This window comes from Loxodonta africana, unplaced genomic scaffold (genome assembly GCF_030014295.1).
Source record: "Loxodonta africana isolate mLoxAfr1 unplaced genomic scaffold, mLoxAfr1.hap2 scaffold_39, whole genome shotgun sequence".
Taxonomy (NCBI): domain Eukaryota; kingdom Metazoa; phylum Chordata; class Mammalia; order Proboscidea; family Elephantidae; genus Loxodonta; species Loxodonta africana.
The window spans coordinates 1,471,008-1,495,929 of NW_026975102.1; the positions used below are offsets into that span (position 1 = coordinate 1,471,008).

A 24,922-nucleotide genomic window follows, 5' to 3' on the forward strand; every position below is an offset into this window, starting at 1 on the left:
TCCCTGTCTGAAGAGTTGGTTTCTGTCCTGGGCCAACAGAAGGTCTGGGGGCCATGACCACCAGGGTCCTTCTAGTCTCAGTCAGACCATTAAGTCTGGTCTTTTTAGAGAATTTGGAGTCTGCATCCCACTGCTCTCCTGCTCCCACAGGGGTTCTCTGTGTTCCCTGTCAGGGCAGTCATCAGTTGTAGCTGGGCACCATCTAGTTCTTCTGGTCTCAGGCTGTTGTAGTCTCTGGTTTATGTGGCCCTTTCTGTCTCTTGGGCTCTTAATGACCTTGTGTCCTTGGTGTTCTACATTCTCCTTTGATCCAGGTGGACTGAGACCAATTGATGCATCTTAGATGGCCGCTTGCTAGGGCCGAAGACCCCAGATGCCAATCTCCAAAGTAGGATGCAGAATGTTTTCTTAATAGATTTTATTATTCCAATTGACTTAGATGTCCCTTGAAACCATGGTCCCCAAACCCCTGCCCCTGCTACTCTGGCTTTCGAAGCGTTCAGTTTCTTCAGGAAACTTCTTTGCTTTTGGTTTAGTCCAGTTGTGCTGACCTTCCCTGTATTGTGTGTTGTCTTTCCCATCACCTAAAGTAGTTCTTATCTACTACCTAATTAGTGAATATCCCTCTCCTTCCCCCCTCCCTCCCATCTCTCTTAACCATCAAAGAATATTTTCTTCTCTGTTTAAACTATTTCTCAGTTCTTATAGTAGTGGTCTTATACAATACTTATTCTTTTGTAACTAATTTCACTCAGCATAATGCCTTCCAGGTTCCTCCATGTTATGAAATGTTTCACAGATTTATCACTGTTCTTTATCAATGTGTAGTATTCTGTCGTGTGAATATACCAAAGTTTATTTATTCATTCATCCGTTAATGGGCACCTTGGTTGCTTCCATCTTTTTGCTATTTTAAACAGTGCTGCAATGAACATAAGGGTGCATATATCTGTTCCTGTAAAAGTTCTTATTTCTCTAGGATATATTCCAAGGAGTGGGATTGCTGGATCTTACGGTAGTTCTATTTGTAGCTTTTTAAGGAAGCGCCAAATTGATTTCCAAAGTGGTTGTACCATTTTACATTCCCACCAACCGTGTATAAGTGTTCCAATCTCTCCACGACTTCCCCAACATTTCTTGTTTTGTGTTTTTTGGATTAATGCCAGCCTTGTTGGAGTGAGATGAAATCTCATTGTAGTTTTGATCTGCATTTCTCTAATGGCTAATGACCATGAACATTTCCTCATGTATCTGTTAGCTACCTGAATGTCTTCTTTAGTGAAGTGTCTGTTCATATCTTTTACCAATTTTTTAATTGTGTTATTTGTCTTTTTGTAGTTGAATTTTTGCAGTATCATGTAGATTTTAGGGATCAGGCACTGATTGGAAATGTCATACCTAAAAACTTTTCCTCAGTCTGGGTAATCTTTTAACTCTTTTGGTGAAGTCTTTGGATGAGCATAGGTGTTCGATTTTTAGGAACTCCCAGCTATCTAATTTTTCTTCTGCATTGTTAATAATGTTTTATATACTGTTTATGCCATGTATTAGGGCTCCGAACAGTGTCGCTATTTTTTCTTCCATGATCTTTATCATTTTAGATTTTATATTTAGGTCTTTGATCCATTTTGAGTTTGTTCTTGTGCATGGAGTGAGGTATGGGTCTCGTTTCATTTTTTTGCAGATGGATATCCAGTTATGCCAGCATCATTTGTTAAAAAAAACTGTCTTTTCCCCGTTTAACTGTTTTGGGGCCTTAGTCAAATATCAACGGCTCATATGTGGATGGATTTATGTCTGGATTCTCAAATCTGTTCCATTGGTCTATGTATCTGTTGTTGTAGGAGTACCAGGCTGTTTTGACTACTGTGGCAGTGTAATATGTTCTAAAATCAGGTAGAGTGAGGCCTCCCACTCTATTCTTCTTTTCCAGGAATGCTTTATTTATCTGGGGCCTCTTTCCCTTCCCTATGAAGATGGTGATTTTTTCTCCATCTCATTAAAAAATGTCATTGGACTCATTAGACCTGGATTGGACTGGACAACGGATTGGAGAGAGAGATGATGAGGAGTGAGCTACTTGTATCAGGTGGACACTTGAGGCGATGTTGACATCTCCTGTTTGGAGGGAAGATGAGAGGGTTAGAAGCTTACAAAATGGTCACGAAAAGAGAGACTGGAAGGAGGGAGCGGGCTATCTCATTGTGTAGTAAGGTGTATATAAGTCTATATGTGAGAGACTGACTTGATTTGTAAGCTTTCACTTAAAGCACAATACAAATTATTTTTAAAAAGTTGGAATTTGGCTTGGAATTGCATTAAATCTATTGATTGCTTTTGGTAGAATAGACATTTTTATAATGTTAAGTCTTCCTATCCATGAGCAACATATGTTTTTCCACATAGGTAGGTCTCTTTTGGTTTCTTGCAGTAGCGTCTTCTAGTTTTCTATGTTTAGGTATTTTACATCTCTGGTAAGATGTATTCCTAAGTATTTTATCTTCTTCGGGGCTATTGTAAGCGGTATTGATTTGGGGATTTCCTTTTCGGTGTTCTTTTCGTTGGTGTAGAGGAATCCAACTGATTTTTGTATGTTTATCTTGTATCCCGATACTCTGCTGAACTCTTCGATTAGTTTCAGTAGTTTTCTGGAGGATTCCTTAGGGTTTTCTGTGTATAAGATATGTCATCTGCAAATAGAGATACTTTTATTTTTCCCTGCCAATCTGGATGTCTTTATGTCTTTATCTAGCCTAATTGCTATGGGTAGGACCTCCAGCACAGTGTTCAATAAAAGTGTTGATAAAGGGCAAACTTGTCTGGTTCCCTATCTCAAGGGGAATACTTTCAGGCTCTCTGCATTTAGGATGATGTTGGCTATCGGTTTTGTATCAAAGCCCTTTATTATGTTGAGGAATTTTCCTTCTATTCCTATTTTGCTGAGAGTTTTTATCATGAATGGTGTCGAACTTTGTCAAATGCCTTTTCTGCATCAACTGATGAAATCATGTGATTCTTGTCTTTTGTTTTATTTATATGATAGATTACATTAATGGTTTTTCCAATGTTGAACCATTCCTGCATACGTGGTATGAATCCCATTTGGTCATGGTGAATTATTTTTTTGATATGTTGTTGAACTCTATTGGCTAGAGTTTTGTTGAGGATTTTGGCATCTAAGTTCATGAGGGATATAGGTCTGTAATTTTTGTGTGTGTGTGTGATGTCTTTATGTGGTTTTGGTATCAGGGATATGGTGGCTTCACAGAATGAGTTTGGGAGTATTCTGTCCTTTTCTGTTCTCTGAAATACCTTTAGTAGTAGTGGTGTTAACCCTTCTCTGAAAGTTTGGTAGAACTCTTCAGTGAAACTGTTCGGGTCGGAGCTTTTTTTTGGGGGGGGAGAGTTTTTTGATTACCTTTTCCACCTCGTCTTTTGTTATGGGTCTATTTAGTTGTTCTACCTCTGTTTGTGTTAGTTTAAGTAGGTAATGTGTTTCTAGGAATTCATCCATTTCTTCTAGGTTTTCAAATTGTTAGAGTACCATTTTTCAGAGTAATCTGATATGAGTCTCTTAATTTCAGTTGGGTGTGTTGTGATATGGCCCATCTCATTTCTTATTCGGGTTATTTGGTTCCTCTCCTGTTTTTCTTTTGTCAGTTTGGCCAGTGGTTTATCAATTTTGTTCATTTTTTTCAAAAACACTAGCTTTTGATCTTGTTAATTCTTTCAATTGTTTTTATGTTTTCTATTTCATTTAGTTCTGCTCTAATTTTTATTATTTGTTTTCTTCTAGTGCCTGTGAGTTTCTTTTGTTGCTGTCTTTCTATTTCTTCAAGTTGTAGAGATAATTCTTTCATTTTGGCCATTTTTTCTTTTTGTATGTGTGCATTTATTGATATAATTTGGCCTCTGAGCACCGCTTTTGCTGTGTCCCAAAGGTTCTGTTAGGAAGTGTTTTCATTCTTATTGGATTCTATCAATTTCTTTATTCCATCCTTATTTTTTTTTTTTAATGTCTTCTATAATCCAATCTTTTTGGAGCAGGGTATTGTTCAGTTTCCAAGTGTTTGATTTCTTTTTCCTGTTTTTCCTGTTATTGATTTCCACTTTTATGGCCTCTGGTCAGACAAAATGCTTTGTAATATTTCAATGTTTTGGATTCTGCTAAGGCTTGTTTTATGGCCTAATATGTGGTCTATTCTAGAGAATGTTCCATGTGCACTAGAAAAGAAAGTATAGTTGGTTGCTGTTGGGTGGAGTGTTCTGTATATGTCTATGAGGTCATGTTAGCTGATTGTGGCATTTAAATCTTCCGTGTCTTTATTGAGCTTCTTTCTGGATATCCTGTCCTTCAGCGAAAGTGGTGTGTTGAAATCTCCTGGTATTATTGTGGAGCTATCTATCTCACTTTTCAATGCTGATAGAGTTTGTTTTATGTATATTGCAGCCCTGTCATTGGGTGTGTAAATATTTAATATGGTTATATCTTCTTGGTGTATTGTCCCTTTAATCATTATATAGTGTCCTTCCTTATCCTTTCTGATGGATTTAACTTTAAAGTCTATTTTGTCAGAAATTAATATTGCTACTCCTGCTTTTTTTGATTGTTGTTTGCTTGATTTTTTTTTCCATCCTTTGAGTTTTAGTTTGTGTTTCTAATTCTAATGTATGTTTCTTGTAGGCAGCATATAGACGGATCTTGTTTTTTAATCCATTCTGCCACTCTCTGTCTCTTTATTGGTGCATTTAGTCCATTTACATTAAGAGTAATTATGGATAGGTGTGCATTTAGTGCTATCATTTTGATGTCTTTTTTTGTGTGTTGACAGTTTCTTTTTCCCACTTGATTTTATATGCTGAGTAGATTTTCTTTATATATTGTCTTTTCCTCATATTTGTTGTTGTTGATTTTGTTTCTGCTGAGTCTGTATTTTTCCCTTGTATTTTATTTTGATGAGTAGGATAGTTTGTCTCCTTTGTGGTTACCTTATTCTTTACCCCTATTTTTCCAAATTTAAATGTAACTTCTATTTCTTTGTATTGCCATATTTTCCTCTCCATATAGAAGGTGTATGATAACATTTCTTACTCCCTCTTTATTATTCTAATGTTGTCTTCTTTTATATGATAACATTGCTGTTACCCTGTTTTGAGCTTTTTTTTTTTTAAATAATTTTGCTTTGTTTTTTTGGATTTCTCCATCTGGGTTGACTTCTGGTTGCTCTGCCCAGTGTTCTAGTCTTTGGTTGATACTGATATTATCGATTTTCTAGCCAAAGAACTCCCTTTAGTATTTCTTGTAGTTTTGCTTTGGTTTTTATGAATTCTCTAAACTTCTGTTTATCTGGAAATGTCTTAATTTCACCTTTATATTTGAGAGACATTTTTGCTGGATATATGATTCTTGGTTGGCAATTTTTTCCTTCAACTTTTTATATGTCATCCCATTGCCTTCTTGCCTGTGTGGTTTCTGCCTAGTAGTCCAAGCTTACTCTTATTGGCTCTCCTTTCTAGGTGACTTTTACTTTATCCCTAGCTACCCTTAAAATTCTTTCTTTATCTTTGGTTTTGGCAAGTTCAAGTATAATCTGTCTTGGAGACTTTCTTTTGACATCTGTCTCATGTTCAGTTAGATGAGTATCTTGGATAGATATCTTCTCATCTTTCATGACATCAGGGAAGTTTTCCGCTAAAAAATCTTCAACAATTTTCTCTGTATTTTGTGTTATCCCTCCCTGTTCTGATACTCCAATTACTCGTAGGTTATTTCCCTTGATACAGTCTGCCATGATTCTTAAGCTTTCTTCATTTTTTAAAAATTCTTTTGTCTGATTTTTCTTCAAACGTATGAGTGCCAAGTGCTTATCTTCAAGTTCAGAAATTATGCCTTCCATATGCTCAAATCTGCTTCTCTGGCTTTCTATTGGAGTTGTTTATTTCTTTAATTTTATTGTTAATTTTCTGAATTTCTGATTGCTGTCTGTCTATGGATTTTTCCAGCTTATGAAATTTTTCCTTATGTTCCTGAATAATCTTTTTAATTTCTTCAATTGCTTTATCTGTATGTTCCTTGGCTTGTTCTGCGCATTGCCTTATTTCCTTCTTGATGTTTTGAAAGGTTCTGCATATTAATGTTTTGTTTTCTGCCTCTGGTAATTCCAGGAATGCACTTTCATCTAGAAGATCCCTTGATTCTTTGTTTTGAGAGTTTGTTGAGGTGATTATGGTCTGTTTCTTTATGTGACTTGAAATTGACTGTTTTCTTTGAGCCATCTATAAGTTATTGTATTAGTTTATTTTATGTTTGCTTACTGTGTCATAGCTTCTTGCTTTGTTTTGTTTTGATATGCCCAGATGGGTTGCTTGAGTGAGCTAACTTGATTATTTTCAATTTTGGTGCTCTGATGTCCTCTCACCAGATGGTTAGAGCTGTTATCAGGCAGATCAGTCTAGGAGTGCATTCAGTTTTCTTGTATGAATTCAGCTCAGTTGTCTAGGTAGCTGATCATCAAGTGTGTGGTGCAGGCTGTGTCCTACACCCTTAGAGGGGCAGGGGTGATTGGTGCAGGTACCTGTATCTGGTTGTAGCAGGTGGTCATACTCTGAACAAGGCAGGGGGCTGAGAATCATCCCCCAAGTGTCTCTGAAGAAAGTGTGCCCCTATTCCCTAGAGTGTACAGTTGGGTGGGTTCTTTAGATGGACCATGAGCACCCAATATTTTTGGTTGTAAGGACTGAGAAGTACCAGTTATCCTCGGACCCCTTTTGTGGTTGGCTGGGTGACCTGAGTGGAGCCATCTGTCCTTAGGCCCCTGATATGGGTAGGTGAGGACCCTGTTTAATAGGCAAAGCAATGTCAAACATCAAACACCCACCTTTCCACTGCACAGCTGAAATAGTTGCTGTCTGCCAACAGGGGCCTATTCTCCTGAAATAGGCCCAGACAGGTCCATGCAGAGGGGAAAGGTTGTCAAAGTCCATGGACCGCTTATGTCTGATCAGGAGCTGCTTCTGTCCTGAGCTTCCCTGGTTAATGGAGCTGGTAAATTAAGATTTTCCCCAGTTGCAAATTTACTCCTTCTCAAAGCCCGTGAGGATGGGTCTAGGCTCTAAACAGGACCTATCTCAGGCCCAGGGAAGTCAGCCACTGAAGCCATCTTGGGAGTAGGGGGGTGGGGGTGCAGAGTGGGGATTGCAGTGAAATATATGAAGGTAATTAGCTTTTGCTGAGAGCGCCATTCTTCTCTGGTTCCGGAGGTCTGAGTAGGCTGTATGGCTGGCTGCTTCTCCCTGAGGAAACTGTGGCCGAACGCTAGTACCAACCAGCCACTGCAGCTCCTGGGAATGGTGCCTGAGGGTTCCCCATGATTCAGGTGTGGTAACTCCTCTCCACTTCTGAACCATCTCTTCCTCCCCCTGCCCCTCAGTTCTTTTTCTAAGCTTGCCTTTGATACTCAGGGCTCCTAGCTTGTCATAAATATACTTGTTTCACTTGTTTTTTTCAGGTGTTTGTTGTAAAGAGAGCTCGCTGGAAGCGCCTGTCTATTCTGCCACTTTGGCTCTGCCTCTGGAAATAGCATCTTTTGATTTCTTGATTGCTGCTGCTATGGGTATTGATTGTGGATCCAAGTAAAATGAAATCCTTGACAACTTCAATCTTTTTTCTGTTTATCATGGTTTGGCTTATTGGTCCAATAGTGAGGATTTTTGGTTTTTTATGTTCAAGTGTAATCCATAATGAAGGCTGTAGTCTTTTATTTTCCTCAGTAAATGCTTCAAATCCTCTTCACTTTCAGCAAGCAAAGTTGTGTCATCTGCATAATGCAGGCTGTAATGAGTCTTCTTCCAATTCTGATACCTCATTCTTCTTCATGTAGTCCAGTTCCTCAGATTATTTGCTCAGCACAGAGATTGAATAGGTATGGTGAAAGGACACAACCCTGACACTCACCTTTCTTGTCTGTAAACCACTCAGTCTCCCCATGTTCTGTCTGAACAATTGGCTCTTGATCCATGGACAGGTTCCTGATAACACAATTATGTGTTCTGGAATTCCCATTCTTCACAATGTTATCCGTAATTTGTTATGATCCACACAGTCAAATGCCTTTGCATAGCCAGTAAAACACAAGTAAACATCCTTCTGGTATTCTCTGCTTTCAGCCAGGATCCATCTAACATCAGCAATGATATCCCTGGTTCCACTCCCTCTTCTGAATCTGGCTTGAATTTCTTGCAGTTCCCTGTTGTTATACTGATATTCAAATCTATTAATGTCCCGTTTATCTTACCATTAATAAGGACCAGTTATAAAAATATATAAATGGTCACCTAATGGTATTAAAAATATGATATTCAAGTCAGCTATTATAGAGACCTCTTTGGTTTAGGGTCTGTCAAAACCAATATGCCTATTGTTCATAGGAGACATCTATGATATCTCACTGGTTTCTAGTCATGCTTGTAGAGCAAGTCAAAATTTCACCCAAGCTCCTGTCAGTATTAATTATATAAAATACATATGGGTTGGGACGGGTGTATATCATCGCCATTATTATCAGCAACAGCACTTTTTTTGCATTATCACTAAATCAGTTAAAATTTGTTTTAACTGGGTTAAAAAAAAAAAAAACCTGAGTTCAAACTTGTATAATAATTACAGGTGCATGAACCCCTTTAGGAAAAATAAACAACTGACCTAATTAGACAACATCTGGTTTAATTCATGCTCCAGACATAATCACGACAAATGGGATTACAGTTATTGGTGAAATGGTTAGATTATATCCTTGGAACTGGGCTTGAACTCTATCCTAGTTGATTGACAATCCACAAGCTTCATTGACTTAAAATGTGGGGATATTTCTCATTTATAATACCTCTTGGATGTGAGTCAAGTGCAAATCTGCTCTGTATTATCATCTTTCCTATTTCATTTGTGGTTAGCAGCTCTTATGTTAGCCACTATCATGGCAAATGCATAGGAATATGCCTGGAACCAGATAAATGGCACTTAATTCTTCTGTTTGAATGTGGAATCCTTCACTTCACTCATATTCCATTTGCCCAGCAAGTCATATCGCAAATCCTGACGTGAAAGAGAAGAGAAATACCCCGCTACTCAGGATGCACCAAGGATAACCCTCTCCCTTGTTTCTAGGTATAGTGAATTAATCATATATTTCATATACCATTAGGCCTGTATTTGGCTTCCATATCATGTTCTTATATTAGTCGTGGAATCGACTCGAAGGCACTGGGTTGGGATATTAGTCAGAATTTACTACAATAGTGCATGAAAGACAACCACAGAATCTTAGTGACAAATAATAAAAAGTATTTCATGCAACTCTACAGATCAGCTAGGTTTTGAGTTCAGGTTGTTTCCATGCATCTCTTAGTTTCCTTGGACAAGTTGAAGGGGCAGCAGACACTTGAGGCATGTTCATCTCATGGTAGAACTTCAAGCTTTCAGAGGAGAAGTCTCTTACAGACTAGGCTGGGAAACACCACACTCACACTCATATCCACATTCCATTAACCAAGTACCATGGCCAAGACTAGTGTCAGTGGGTCAGGAAATATACTCCTCCCATGGAGACAGTGTAGGTCTATGTGTGTGGGGGCAAGCAGGGGAATAATGTCAATATTTGGTGACTAATAATCTAATCTACACAAGTTGCATTCACTCATCCAAGAAATACTTTCTGGACACAAATATTTTTTTCGGGTACCAAGCAGGATGTCAAAGTATATGCATTCTAGTTGTTGTTAGCTGCCATCAAGTTGGTTCCGAGTTATGGTGACTTTATGCATCATAAAATGAAAGATTGCCATGTCCTGTAACATCTTCATGATCTTTGGTATTTTGAGTCCATTGTTGCAGCTATTGGGTTAATCCGTCTCACTGAGGGTTTCCCCCATTTTGGTTGGCTCTCTACTTTACCAAACATGGTACCTTTTTCCAGCAATTAGTTTTTCCTGATGACATGTCCAAAGCAAGCAATTTGAAGTCTCACCATCTGTCATGGATTGAATTGTGTCCCCCCCCCAAAATATCTGTCAACTTGCCTAGGTCATGATTCCCTTGTACGATTCTATGATTGCCTATCATTTTACGATCTGATGTGGTTTCGCTAAGTGTTGTACACCCCATCACTATGATGTAATAAGATGGATTAGCAGAAGTTATGTTGATGAAATGTATAAGATCAGGTAGTGTCTTAAGTGAATCTCTTTTGAGATACAAAAGAGAGAAGTGAGAAGAGAGACATGGGGGCCTCATACCACCGAGAAAGGAGTGCTGAAGCAGAGCATGTCCTTTGGGTCTGCACTGAGATGCTCCCAGACCAAGGGAAGATTGATGACAAGGACATTCCTCCAGCGCAGACAGAGAGAGAAAGCCTTCCCCTGGAGCTCACGACCTGAATTTGGACTTGTAGCCTACTAGACAGTGAGAGAATAAATTTTTCTTTGTTAAAGCCATCCTCCTGTGGTATTTCTGATATAGCAGCATTAGATGACTAAGACACCATCCTAATTTCTAAGGTACATTTTGGTTGTATTTCTTCTAAGACTGAATGACTAAACATTCATTCTATTGGGAGTCTATGGTATATTGAATATTCTTCATCAATACTGGAGTTTGCATGCATCGATTCTTTTTCTAGTAGTAGACAGAAATAGATACACATAATTACATATATATAGTAAGATGGTGCCTTGCTATCTGAAGAAAAATTTAAAAAGTAAGGTAAAAGGACAAGATAGTAACTGGTTCAGGGATGAAGTCTCTCTATCATTTCTAGAAGCAGACTGCTCAAAGCAAATGAACTGGCTAAAGCCCTAAAATAAGAGATGAGTTATTATCCAAAGAAGAAACCTCAGCAAAATATAGATGTAATACAATGAAAGAGCCCAGTGAGGTAATAGGAATTGAGGAGCATACAATAATGGAGGCCATGTGGAGTTGGGCCTTGAGTTTAATTTTAAAAGCTTTCCATTCAACTCAAGTTTTTGTAAAATTGAGTAGAACCTTAATAAAATCTAACATACTTTAAATGGATTATTCCATGTGCTTTATGGTACAAAGATGGGCACAGTAAGACCATTTAGGTAGATACTACAAAAGTACAGGTGAGTAAGTATGATGACTTGAACCATCAACTATGGAAAATAGCAAAAGTAGCAAAGTCCTGAAGACAATGAGGAAATGCTGAATAATGCATTCTTTGAGAGAACAGTGGAGTCAGGGATGCTACTAAAGCTTTGGTTGAATAAAGGCATCATTTAACGATAGGGTGAAGATTGAGCAGGAAAATATCCTGGAGAGCGTAATCAACCTTTAAACTTCAAATATGTCAATTTTGAATACTTAATATATATCCTCATGGAGATATTACCTTGGAAGTTGATATTCAACCATGGATTTCAGGGAAGAGATTCTATTTGGAAGTATAAATTTGGTTGTAGAAATTAAACAATGACATAAACTAAAAAAAAAAAAAAAAACTGGATTTAGTCAAATGAGAAGTCTGTTTATTTAAATAAGGACACAGCACTGTTCATTTATTACAAAATGTCAGGTATCTGGTAGGGGCTGTTACTTATTTTTTGGTATTACTCTGGCTACTATTGGGCCTTTACATACCTACATAAGTTTTAGAATTAGTTTGTCATTTTCTTTACAAATTTTGTTGTGATTTTTATTAGATTTGCGTAGAATATATAAACAGTATTGGTGGAATTTAGTCTTCTTAACCATTAACTTTCTATAACTCAAGAATTATTGAGATCTACCTTCATGTCAATATTATAATTTTATCCATGAAATCCTTGAGTGGATATGTGTGTTCACGAGTCTAGGAGTGTGTGCATGCAAGTGTGCATTCATATACACGCGTGTAAGTCTGTTCACAGATATACATTAACAAAATATAATCAATAAAATACCAAAAAAACACTGAATAGAAAATACCTAAACCAGAAAGCTACTGAACCATTAAAATCCAAAGCAAATTGCTGTCGTATAATTTTTATGTTACTTTTATCAAAATATCAAGAAAGTTGCAATTCTTATACTTTGTAGTATATTTCACACACAGGGCATAGTGAGGGTAAGGAGTTTCCAGGGGCAATCTTTAAGTTCAGCCTTTCCCTATCCCAAATTTCAAGATGAATAGATGTTGATGAGTCAGCAGAAATGTCTTCCCCCCTCTTGTCTGGCTTTCATATATGTGGCGCCTAAAATCATTCTGTACCTTGTCTGCTGCACCCTTGGACTTGGACCCTGGTGCATGTGCCCTCCTCTGCCCCCCTTTTGCTATGCTTCTGTTTAGACAATGGAGAATATAAAATAGAACAAAACGATGTGATTAATAATCCCTCTTGCAAAAAAGACTCGGAAAAACAAGTGAATTGATCACATACATAACAATCTATGAACCCTGAACAACAAACACAGATTTAGAGATGGAGAATGAACAAATACGGAGAGGCAGCGATTGTTTTCAGAGCCTGGAGCCAGCTTACCAGTCAGCAGATTTTCTGGAAAAACTAGTTTCCCAGTGATGGCTCGGAGACAGCAGTCCATATCAAACCACATAAAGAAGCAGACCATGACAGCTTCTACAACCCCCCAAACAAAAGAATCAAAATCTTTGTCAAATGAAGATACAATCCTGGAATTATCAGATACAGAATAGAAAAAACTAATTTACAGAATGCTTCAAGACATCAGAAACGAAATAAGGCAAACTGCAGAAAAAGCCAAGGAACACACCAATAAAACTGTTGAAGAACTCAGAAAGATTATTCAAGAACATAGTGGAAAAATTAATAAGTTGCAAGAATCCATAGAGAGACAGCATGTAGAAATCCAAAAGATTAACAATAAAATTACAGAATTAGACAACGCAATAGGAAGTCAGAGGAGCAGACTCGAGCAATTAGAAGGCAGACTGGGACTTCTGGAGGACCAGGGAATCAACACCAACATAGCTGAAAAAAAAATCAGATAAAAGAATTAAAAAAAATGAAGAAACCCTAAGAATCATGTGGGACTCTATCAAGAAGGATAACTTGCGAGTGATTGGAGTCCCAGAACAGGGAGGGGGGACAGAAAACACAGAGAAAATAGTTGAAGAACTCCTGACACAAAACTTCCCTGACATCATGAAAGACGAAAGAATATCTATCTGAGATGCTCATCGAACCCCATTTAAGATTGATCCAAAAAGGAAAACACCAAGACATATTATCATCAAACTCGCCAAAACCAAAGATAAACAGAAAATTTTAAAAGCAGCCAGGGAGAAAAGAAAGGTTTCCTTCAAGGGAGAATCAATAAGAATAAGTTCAGACTACTCAGCAGAAACCATGCAGGCAAGAAGGGAATGGGATGACATATACAGAGCACTGAAGGAGAAAAACTGCCAGCCAAGGATCATATATCCAGCCAAACTCTCTCTGAAATATGAAGGAGAAATTAAGATATTTACAGATAAACACAAGTTTAGAGAATTTGCAAAAACCAAACCAAAGCTACAAGAAATACTAAAGGATATTGTTTGGTCAGAAAACCAATAATATCAGATACCAGCACAATACAAGGTCACAAAACAGAATGTCCTGATATCAACTCAAATAGGGAAATCACAAAAACAAACAAATTAAGATTAATTAAAAAAATAACAATACACATAATGGAATCATGGAAGTCAATAGGTAAAAGATCACAATAATCAAAAAGAGGGACTAAATACAGGAGGCATTGAACTGCCAGATGGAGAGCGATACAAGGCGATATAGAATGATACAAGTTAGGTTTTTACGTAGAAAAATAGGGGTAAATAATAAGGTAACCACAAAAAAGTATAACAAATCCATAACTCAAGATAAAAGCCAAGAAAAATGTAATGACTCAACCAACATAAAGTCAAACACTATGAAAATGAGGATCTCACAATTTACTAAGAAAAACGTCTCAGCACAAAAAAGTATGTGGACAAATGAAATTGCCAACACCACACATGAAAAGGCATCAAAATGACAACACTAAACACTTATTTATCTATAATTACGCTGAATGTAAATGGAATAAATGCACCAATAAAGAGACAGAGTCACGGACTGGATAAAGAAACACGATCCATCTATATGCTGCCTACAAGAGACACACATTAGACTTAGAGACACAGACAAAATAAAACTCAAAGGATGGAAAAAAATATATCAAGCAAACAATAAGTAAAAAAGAAGAGGAGTAGCAATATTAATTTCTGACAAAATAGACTTTAGACTTAAATCCACCACAAAGGATAAAGAAGGACACTATATAATGATAAAAGGGACAATTGATCAGGAAGACATAACTATATTAAATATTTATGCACCCAATGACAGGGCTGCAAGATACATAAATCAAATTTTAACAGAATTGAAAAGTGAGATAGACACTTCCACAATTATAGTAGGAGACTTCAACACACCACTTTCGAAGAGGGACAGGAATTCCAGTAAGAAGCTCAATAGAGACACGGAAGACCTACTTACAACAATCAACCAACTTGACCTCATTGACTTATACAGAACTCTCCACCCAACTGCTGCAAAGTATACTTTTTTTTCTAGCGCACATGGAACATTCTCTAGAATAGACCACGTATTAGGTCATAAAACAAACCTTTGCAGAGTCCAAAACATCGAAATATTACAAAGCATCTTCTCAGACCACAAGGCAATAAAACTAGAAATCAATAACAGAAAACCTAGGGGAAAAGAACTCAAATACTTGGAAAATGAACAATACCCTCCTGAAAAAAGACTGGGTTATAGAAGACATCAAGGAGGGAATAAGGAAATTCATAGAATGCAACGAGAATGAAAATACTTCCTATCAAAACCTCTGGGACACAGCAAAAGCAGTGCTCAGAGGCCAATTTATATCGATAAATGCACACATACAAAAAGAAGAAAGAGCCAAAATCAGAGAACTGTCCCGACAACTTGAACAAATAGAAAGTGAGCAACAAAAGAACCCATCAGGCACCAGAAGAAAACAAATAATAAAAATTAGAGCTGAACTAAATGAATTAGAGAACAGAAAAACAATTGAAAGAATTAACAAAGCCAAAAGCTGGTTTTTCGAAAAAATTAACAAAATTGATAAACCATTGGCTAGACTGACTAAAGAAATACAGGAAACAAATAACCCAAATAAGAAACGAGAAGGACCACATCACAACAGAACCAAATGAAATTAAAAGAATCAGATTACTATGAAAAATTGTACTCTAACAAATTTGCAAACCTAGAAGAAATGGATGAATTCTTGGAAAAACACTACCTACCTAAACTAACACATTCAGAAGTAGAACAACTGAACAGACCCATAACAAAAAAAGAGATTGAAACGGTAATCAAAAAACTTCCAACAAAAAAAAAAAGCCCTGGCCCGGACGGCTTCACTGCAGAGTTCTACCAAACTTTCAGAGAAGAGTTAACACCACTACTACTGAAGGTATTTCAAAGTATAGAAAAGGACGGAATACTACCCAACTCATTCTATGAAGCCACCATCTCCCTGATCCCAAAACCAGGTAAAGACATTACAAAAAAAGAAAATTACAGACCTATATCCCTCATGAACATAGATGCAAAAATCCTCAACAAAATTCTAGCCAAAGAATCCAACAACACATCAGAAAAATAATTCACCATGATCAAGTGGGATTTATACCAGGTATGCAAGGGTGGTTTAACATCAGAAAAACCATTAATGTAATCCATCACATAAATAAAACAAAAGACAAAAACCACATGATCTTATCAATTGATGCAGAAAAGGCATTTGACAAAGTCCAACACCCATTTATGATAAAAACTCTTACCAAAATAGGAATTGAAGGAAAATTCCTCAACATAATAAAGGGCATCTATGCAAAGCCAACAGCCAATATCACTCTAAATGGAGAGAACCTGAAAGCATTTCCCTTGAGAACGGGAACCAGACAAGGATGCCCTTTATCACCGCTCTTATTCAACATCGTGCTGGAAGTCCTAGCCAGGGCAATTAGGCTAGACAAAGAAATAAAGGGTATCCGGATTGGCAAGGAGGAAGTAAAGTTATCACTATTTGCAGATGACATGATCTTATACACAGAAAACCCTAAGGAATCCTCCAGAAAACTACTGAAACTAATAAAAGAGTTTGGCAGAGTCTCAGGTTATAAAATAAACATACAAAAATCACTTGGATTCCTCTACATCAACAAAAAGAACATCGAAGAGAAAATCACCAAATCAATACCATTCACAGTAGCCCCCAAGAAGATAAAATACTTAGGAATAAATCTTACCAAGGATGTAAAAGACCTATACAAAGAAAACTACAAAGCTCTACTACAAGAAATTCAAAAGGACATACTTAAGTGGAAAAACATACCCTGCTCATGGATAGGAAGACTTAACATAGTAAAAATGTCTATTCTACCAAAAGCCATCTATACATTTAACGCACTTCCGATCCAAATTCCAATGTCATATTTTAAGGGGATAGAGAAACAAATCACCAATTTCATATGAAAGGGAAAGAAGCCCCGGATAAGCAAAGCATTACTGAAAAAGAAGAAGAAAGTGGGAGGCCTCACTGTACCTGATTTCAGAACCTATTATACAGCCACAGTAGTCAAAACAGCCTGGTACTGGTACAACAACAGGCACATAGACCAATGGAACAGAATTGAGAACCCAGATATAAGTCCATCCACGTATGAGCAGCTGATATTTGACAAAGGACCAGTGTCAGTAAGTTGGGGAAAAGATAGTCTTTTTAACAAATGGTGCTGGCATAACTGGATATCCATTTGCAAAAGAATGAAACAGGACCCATGCCTCACACCATGCACAAAAACTAACTCCAAGTGGATCAAAGACCTAAACATAAAGACTAAAACGATAAAGATCATGGAAGAAAAAATAGGTACAACCCTAGGAGCCCTAATACAAGGCATAAACAGAATGCAAAACATTACCAAAAATGATGAAGAGAAACCCGATAACTGGGAGCTCCTAAAAATCAAACATCTATGCTCATCTAAAGACTTCACCAAAAGAGTAAAAAGACCACCTACAGACGGAAAGAATTTTCAGCTATGACATCTCCGACCAGCGCCTGATCTCTAAAATCTATATGATTCTGTCAAAACTCAACCACAAAAAGACAAACAACCCAATCAAGAAGTGGGCAAAGGATATGAACACACATTTCACTAAAGACATTCAGGCAGCCAACAGATACATGAGAAAATGCTCTCGATCATTAGCCATTAGAGAAATGCAAATTAAAACTACGATGAGATTCCATCTCACTCCAACAAGGCTGGCATTAATCCAAAAAACACAAAATAATAAATGTTGGAGATGCTGCGGAGAGATTGGAACTCTTATACACTGCTGGTGGGAATGTCAAATGGTACAACCACTTTGGAAATCTATCTGGCGTTATCTTAAACAGTTAGAAATAGAACTACCATACAACCCAGAAATCCCACTCCTCGGAATATACCCTAGAGATACAAGAGCCTTCACACAAACAGATATATGCACACCCATGTTTATTGCAGCTCTGTTTACAATAGCAAAAAGCTGGAAGCAACCAAGGTGTCTGTCAACGGATGAATGGGTAAATAAATTGTGGTATATTCACACAATGGAATACTACGCATCGATAAAGAACAGTGACGAATCTCTGAAATATTTCATAACATGGAGGAACCTGGAAGGCATTCTGCTGAGCGAAATTAGAGGCAAAAGGACAAATATTGTATAAGACCACTATTATAAGATCTTGAGAAATAGTAAAAACTGAGAAGAACACATACTTTTGTGGTCACGAAGGGGGAAGGGTGGGAGAGGGTTTTTTATTGATTAATCAGTAGATAAGAACTGCTTTGGGTGAAGGGAAAGACAACACTCAGTACATGGAAGATCAGCTCAATTGGACAGGACCAAAAGCAAAGAAGTTTCCGGGATAAAATGAATGATTCAAAGGTCAGTGGAGCAGGGGCGGGCGTCTGGGGAAAATGGTTTGAGGGGACTCCTATGTCAATTGGCAAAATAATTCTATTATGAAAACATTCTGCATCCCACTTTGAAATGTGGCGTCTGGGGTCTTAAATGCTAACAAGCGGCCATCTAAGATGCATCAGTTGGTCTCAACCCACCTGGAACAAAGGAGAATGAAAAACACCAAGGTCACACGACAGCTAGGAGCCCAAGAGACAGAAAGGGCCACATGAACCAGAGACCTACATCATCCTGAGACCAGAAGAACTAGTTGGTGCCTGGCCACAATCGATGACTGCCCTGACAGGGAGCACAACAGAGAACTCCTGAGGGAACAGGAGATCAGTGGGATGCAGACTCCAAATTCTCATAAAAAGACCATACTTAATGGTCTGACTGAGACTAGAGGAATCCCGGCGGCCATGGTCCCCAGACCTTCTGTTGATACAGGACAGGAACCGTCCCCGAAGACAACTCATCAGACATGAAAGGGACTGGTCAGCGGGTGGGAGAGAGATGCTTATGAAGAGTGAGCTAATTATATCAGGTGGACACTTGGGAGTGTGTTGGCAGCTCTTGTCTGGAGGGGGAATGGGAGGATAGAGAGAGAGGGAAGCTGGCAAAATTGTGACGAAAGGAGAGACTGAAAGGGCTGACTCAATAAGGGAAGAGCAGGTGGGAGAACGGAGTAAGATGTATGTAAACTTATATGTGACAGACCGATTGGAATTGTAAACGTTCACTTGAAGGTTAATAAAAGTTAATAAAAAAATACAAAAAAAAAATGTTAAGTAAGTGCATATTGTTTGTCAACTGCTGTTTCAGGTCCCATAGAAACATAAGTAAACCATCAGACAAATTCTCTGCCCATCAGAAACTTACAGTCCAATGTAGAAATACACAAAAAATGCATATACAAATAGAGATAACAGTAAAAATCAAAGTGATGCTAATGCTTACAAAATGAGCAAGGCATTGAAGTAGAATGTTAATTTATAGGTTAAATTAGTTGGTCAGCAAAGTCCTTTCTTAACAGTGATATCTCAGCAGAGATCTGAATGATAGGGGAGAGCCAAACAACAGGAAAATATGCAAAAAAAAAAAAAAAATACTAGGAGAGAGAACAAACCCCAGTCCAAAGGCCTAGAGAAAATGAAACAAAACAAGCAGGATGCACAGCAGAAATCAAGGGAGAGAAGGTTGCTGTGTAGTGAGGCGAGAGATATGTCCAAAAGATTATCATGGCAGCCTAAAGGACTTGGATTTATTTAAAATCTTTGAAAAGATTTGATCAGAGAGACATGTCACCTGAGTAATGTTTTAAGAACTTCCACCTGGTTGTTGTCTGATTAGACTCTAGAGGGAAAAACTGAAGGTTGGGAGAGCAGTTAGGAGGCCCTTACAGTGTCTGAGCAAGCTGTAGTGGCAGCCAGGCCCAGGGTGTTGGCAAGGGAGTAATTTAGAAGTGGGCAGATATGGAATCTATTCTGAAGATACAACCAACAGAAAATGTTGTATATAAGATGTTAAAGAAAGAGAGAAGTCATTGATGAGTCCAAATTAGAGAAAAACCCTGACATCACATCAGTGGGGGATAAACCTTTTTGGTAAAAAATAATACAAATTCCCATAGAACACTAAATACAAACATACTAATTTTTTTTAATAGTCTAGAAGAGGCAGAAAAAAATCTGTAATATGATAAAATGCATACATAGTTTAAATGGAAAATAAAACACTGTTAATGTTTTCCCTCAATGTTACAATCAAACATTAAGGATCAAATACTCAACATTTTTCTTGGAAGTTGTAGACCTGGATATCATGGCAAACAACACTGGAACCAAAAATATCTTACCTTTGAAAAGCTAGCAAAAACGAATGGTATTTACGTATGATATAATCAACCTGAAACACTATTAGACTCAACTGAAAAATCATATGAACTAAAAAGAATGCTCAGAAAGTATAATTGGCACCCCATTAATATAGATAAAGTATAACCCTGAAGAGTTACAAATTTTATTTTCTCATAAATAAAAAATGCAACAAAATTTATACATTTCCTAAATCTAAATTATCAATTTAGATTTAGGAAATGTATTTTGTGATATTTATATAAAACATTTTTTCCTTGAACTCCACTTAAACCAAATGAAACCCATGTTATTGAGTTGATTCCAACTTACAGCAACCCTATAAGAGAGATGTAACTGCTCAGTAGGATATTCTTGCTGTACTTCTTCCAGGACAGATTTTTTTCTCCTTTTGGCAGTCAACGGTACATTAAATATTCTTCACTAAAACCATTATTCAAAGGCACCAACTCTTCTCTGGTCTTCCTTACTCCTTGTCTAGCTTTCACACACGTATAAGGCAGTTGAAAACACCATGGCTTGGATCAGGCACTCCGTGGTCCTTAAAGTGACATCTTTGCTTTTTAACACTTTAAGGAAGTCTTTTGCAGCAGATTTGCCTAAAGTAACACGTCATTTGATTTCTTGAATGCTGCTTTGATTGTCACTCCAAGTAAAATGAAATCCTTGACAAGTTCAATATTTTCTCCTTTTATCATGACGTTTCTTACTGGTCTGGTTGTGAGGATTTCTGTTTTCTTTATGTTGAGGTGTAATCTATAATGAAGGCTGTGGTTTTTGATCTTTATCACTAAGTGCTTCAAGTCCTCTTCACTTTCAGTAAGCATGGTCTTGTCATCTGCATATCACAGGTTGTTAATGAGTCTTCCTCTAATCCTGATGCCAAATTCTTCTATACAGTCTGGCTTCTCAGGTTACTTGGTCAGCGTACAGATTGAATAAGTATGGTGAAAAGATACAAACCTGATGCACATCTTCCTTAACTTTAAACCATGAAGTATCCCCTTGTTCTGTTGGAACGATTGCCTCTTGATCTATGTCCAAGTTTCTTATGAGCAAAATTAAGTGCTCTAAATTCCCATTCTTTGCTATGTTATCCATAATTGGTTATGATCCACACAGTCGAATGTCTTTGCATAGTCAGTAAAACACAGGTAAACATCTTTCTGGTATTCTCTGCTTTCAGCTAGGATCCATCTGACATCAGCAATGATATCCCTCATTCCATATCCTCTCCTGAATTCATCTTGAACTTCTGGCAGTTCCCTGTCAATACACTGCTACAGCCACTTTTGAATGATCTTCAGCAAAATTTTGCTTGTATGTGATATTAATGATATTGTTCAAGAATTTCTGCATTTGATTGGACCTCCTTTCTTGGGAATAGGCATATATATTGGCTCTCTTCCAGTTGGTTGGCCAGGTAGCTGTCTTCCAAATTTCTTGGCATAGACAAATGAGCACTTCCAGTGCTGCATTTGTTTGTTGAAACATCTCAGTTGGTACTCTGTCAGTTCCTGGACCGTTGTTTTTTGCCATTCCTTTCAGCATAGCATGGACTTCCTGCAGTACCTTTGGATCTTGATCATATGCTACATCCTGAAATGTTGAACATTGACCAATTAGTTTTGGTATAATGACTCTGTGTATTCCTTCCATCTTTCTCTTGATATTTCGTTCAATATTTTGCCCATAGAATCCTTCAATATTGCGACTTGCAGCTTGAATTTTTCTTCAGTTCTTTTGACTTGAGAAATACTGAGAGTTTTCTTCCCTTTTGATTTTCTACTTCCAGATCTTTGCACAGTTCATTATAATATTTTATTTTGTCTTTCAAGCTGCCCTTTGAATCTTCTGTTCAGCTCTTCTACTTCTTAATTTCTTCTATTCCCATTAGCTACCGGATATTTTAGAGCAAGTTTCGAAGTCTCTTTTGACATCCGTTTTGGTCTCTTCTTTCTTTCCTGTCTTTATGATACATATAAACCAAAACCTATTGTCATTGAGTCAATTTTGACAGAGTAGAACTGTCCCATAGGGTTTCCAAAGAGCACCTGGTGGATTCAAACTGCCGACCTTCTGACTGGCAGTCATAGCTCTTAACCACTATGCCACCAGGGTTTCCTATAGCACTCCTCAAATCAACATAAAAGTATAAAAATGAGCAAAATATATGTCAGGAGAGTCCAGTAGAAGATAAGAAGGCACTACTATATTCATGGAAATTTATCTAATTTCACTAAAAAATAAATTTAAATTAAAATGGCAGTTGGAATTCATCATTTTTCCAAATGGTTTAGCAGATATTGGAAGATTTAAAAATAGTAATAGTAATGGTCCAAGGGAAAGCAGGTGCCCTCAGCCATTGTTGCAAATATGGATTGTGAAACTTTGTGATGATATATTTGCAGTTTTTTCAATATTTATATTTGTGCTAGAAATAATCCAAGTTAGGAATTCATAAAATGCAAATAAACAACTTTACATACTTTTCTTTATTACATTTTATAAGAGGATTTTTTGAATCAAAAAAAAAAAAAAAAAGGAAAGCATTCCCATGACTGTGAATTTCCATCAGTCAGGCATGAGAACATAATGTCTACTTTGAAAGCATTAGGAAAACTTATATTCTAACCTAGAAAAATATCTATCAAATATAGCTAGACAAGAATGCATCAGATGCAGGCAGGGCCAAGACAGTGGAGTAGTCAGATGCTTCTGATAGTCCCTCTTACAACAAAGACCTGAAAAAACAAGTAAATTGATTATATATATGACAAGCTAGAAGCCCTGAACATCAAAGGCAAAGTTAAGAAATTGGACTTAGCAACAGAGGGAGGGAGATATGGTTCAGAAGCAGCAAGAAGTTGCCGGACCTAACTCAGTGGGAACCAGTGCCCCTCATCCCTGATCTGCTGGTGTGACTGCAGAGGGGCTGGCAGTAGCTTTCTGTACACGGTTTCCCCAGCCACAGAGAGCCAGTGGCACAGAGTCTACTCATGCCTCCAGAATCAGAGAAGAACAGCGCTCTCTGCATAAGTGCTAGCATTTAATTCACTGCACAGATCAAATACCTCCCTTTTCAAAAAAACTCTCCCCCATTTAACTGAGCCATCACCCCTCTGTCCCAGGCCCCCGAGCTGGCTTCAGTGACATTCGATTTCCCTGGGCCTGAGATAGGTCCTGGCATGCAACCAGAGCCACTGGAGAAGGAACAAATTAACAAACAGGGAAAAAATGATCTGATGGCTCCTCTAAGCTGGAAACTCAGGGCAGAAGCAGCTCCTGGCCAGGCGCAAGTGGTCCATAGACTTTGAATGGCTTTCACCCCTGCATAGAACTGTGTGGCCCATTTCAGGAGCTGGGTTCTTCTTACAGTGCATGGGCGTGTGGCCTAAGGTCTGACTTTAACGGTTTCAGCTGTGCAGTGGCGAGGTGGGTTCTTGATGCTTGACACTGCTCTATTAAGGAGGGTCCTCAACTACCCACATCAGGGGCCTGAGGACTGGTGGCTCCACCTATACCAGCTAGCCACCCATATCAGGGATACAAGGATAAGTGGTGCCTCCCAGTCCTTACAGTTAAAAGTATCGGGTGTCAGTGGTATGGCTGCAGAGCTCACCCGCTTGTGCACTCTAGAGAACAGGGACATGTCTTCCTCACAAACACTCAGGGAAAGGTTGTCAGCCCCCTACCTTGCTCAGAGTGTGACCACCTGATGCAACAAGAGACCTGTGCATACACCAATCGCCACTGCTCCTCAAAGACAGTAGGTGAGAGCCTACACCACACACTTGGTGACCAACTACCTGGAAATCTGAGCTGAATCCTTACAAGAAAACTGAGTGGACTTCTAGGCTCATATATCTGATAACAGCTCTAGCCATCTGGTGACAGGACATTAGAGCTTCAAAGGCTCCATTAATCAAGCCAACTAATTTGAGCAGCCTATTAAGTTTATTAAGTATTTCAAAACAAAACAAAGCAAGAAGCTAGGACACAGTATGCAAACATACAGAGACAACAGTCAACATCAAATCACATAAAGAAGCAGACAATGATCATGTCAGCAAGCTTCCAAAGCAAAGAATTGAGGAATCTTCCAGATGAAGATATATTCCTAGAATTACCAGAGATAGAATACAAAATATTAATATACAGAACTCTTCAAGATATCAGGAAAGAAAAAAATAAAAAAGAGATCAGGCAAAATGCAGAACAAGCCAAGGAACACACAGATAAAGCAGTTGAGGGAATTAAGAAGGTTATTCAAGAGAATAACAAAAAATTTAATAGGCTTCAAGAATCCTTAGAGACACAGCAGTCAGAAACTCAGAAGATCAACAATAAAATTTCAGAATTAGACAACTCAGTAGAAAGTCAAAGGAGCAGAATTCAAGAAAGTGAAGTCAGAATTAGTGAGACTGAAAACAAAATACTTGGCACCAATATATTCAAAGAAAAATCAGATAAAAGAATTTTAAGAAATGAAGAAACCCTAAGAATCATGTGGGACTCTATCAAGAGAAATAGCCTACAAGTAATCAGAGTACCAGAACAGGGAGGAAAAACAGAAAATACAGAGAAAATTGTTGAAAATTTGTTGGCAGAAAACGTCCCTGATATCATGAAAGATGAGATATCCATCCAAGATGCTCGTCTAACCCCACAGAAGGTAGATCTCAAAAGAAAGATATCAAGACATATTATAGTCAATCTTGCCAAAACCAAAGATAAAGAGAATTTTAAGAGCAGCTAGCGATAAACAAAAAGTCACCTGTGAAGGACAGTCAGTAAGACTAATCTCGGACTACTCAGCAGAAACCATGCAGGCAAGAAGGCAATGGGAGGACATATATAAAGACTTAAAGGGAAAATAATTGCCAGCCAAGAATTATATATCCAGCAAAACTGTCTCAAATATGAAGGTGAATTATGGCATTTCCAGATAAACAGAAGTTGAGGGAAATTGCCAA

At 37.8% G+C, this 24,922-nt stretch overlaps 2 long non-coding RNA genes across 5 annotated transcripts in view; one reads left to right on the plus strand and one right to left on the minus strand.

The window, feature by feature from the left end:
- The window catches only part of LOC135229559 (uncharacterized), an 847,392-nt gene that overhangs the window by 363,834 nt on the left and 458,636 nt on the right, over window positions 1-24,922 (plus strand). The window lies entirely within an intron of this gene.
- Window positions 1-24,922, minus strand: part of LOC135229561 (uncharacterized) — a 690,153-nt gene that overhangs the window by 234,253 nt on the left and 430,978 nt on the right. The gene's annotated exons all lie outside the window — the stretch shown is intronic.